Genomic DNA, 1,203 nt, shown 5'->3' on the forward strand with positions numbered 1-1,203 from the left:
TTTTATCATGATGTAATTTTGAGGAGAAGAAGTTTCCATTTTTGGCAAATTCCAATTACAGGTCAACTTTCTATTTTTGGAAATTTCTTGTCTGACTTTATTTTCTTCACTGTGGATGCTTGATATGTTATATGAGGCTTATATGGACATGAATGAGGCCTCTCAAACCAATTCCCACCATCCAATCACTGATTAAATGCACCATTGACCAACAGTTGACTTTCTAGGGTTTCTAGTAGACTGCACACTGACTGATGACTTCTGAGCAATCAAACCTTGACCAAATCACTTCAAAAGGACCCCTAGGTCATGCGAACATGTTGGACCAACCCTAGGGCCTTGGCTCAATGGAATTTGTACTTGCTTGCTTGACTGACTGATCTCCTGACCAGTTTGACCTAATCCGACTGATGATCTTGCACTTGGGCAAAGGGACAATGCAATGTTATGCAGTGGACTATGTTAATGTTATGACCTAATATGAAAATGTATGTACAATGATAGGTGCAAATTTGAGGTGCTACAATGACCCTATCGCTTGTGAAAGGTAAAGGACCAGGGGTTGTGATTGTCATAGCGGTCGGTCGCACTGGTGGCACTGGTTGCGCTTCTGGCACACTGATCTGATTAGTCGGGTAAAAGATGGTGATAGTAGCGACATCATAGTCATACTCAGAAATCTCATTCATTGAAACAAAAACATCCGGAACATCGGAATCAAGTTCAGTTACATCAAAATCAGACACATTGTTTGGTATATCAGCAACAACATTTGAAAAATTAAATACATCAATAGGAAATACACAGTCAGCAGGAACAACATCTGTGAATTCTTCAAAAGCATCTTCAAACACCTCTTCAACTACCCCTTCAACAAACTCTTTGACAGACAAGTCTTCAACTTGGAGGGTACCATTGTCAAGCAAGACCTGGATACCCTGCTGCAACTTCAAGCAATCCTTACCCTGTGTAGCGCAATCCAAACAACCTTTCCCACAACCGGGGAAAACATCGGCCTTCAGCAAGCATTCCTTAATTTCCAACAACGGAGTCTTCAACTTCGACACATCCTTAACGGACTTGGCTTCTTCTTCCAGCATATTCACGTTTGCACCACCATGCTGTGGCATGGGATTGTTGACGACATTAGGAGCCGGTGCAAGGTTGATAGCCTTTGAATCTATGAGGTCCTGAACTACGTGC

The sequence above is a fragment of the Lathyrus oleraceus genome, chromosome 6 (assembly GCF_024323335.1).
Source record: "Lathyrus oleraceus cultivar Zhongwan6 chromosome 6, CAAS_Psat_ZW6_1.0, whole genome shotgun sequence".
In the NCBI taxonomy this organism is placed as follows: Eukaryota; Viridiplantae; Streptophyta; class Magnoliopsida; order Fabales; family Fabaceae; genus Lathyrus; species Lathyrus oleraceus.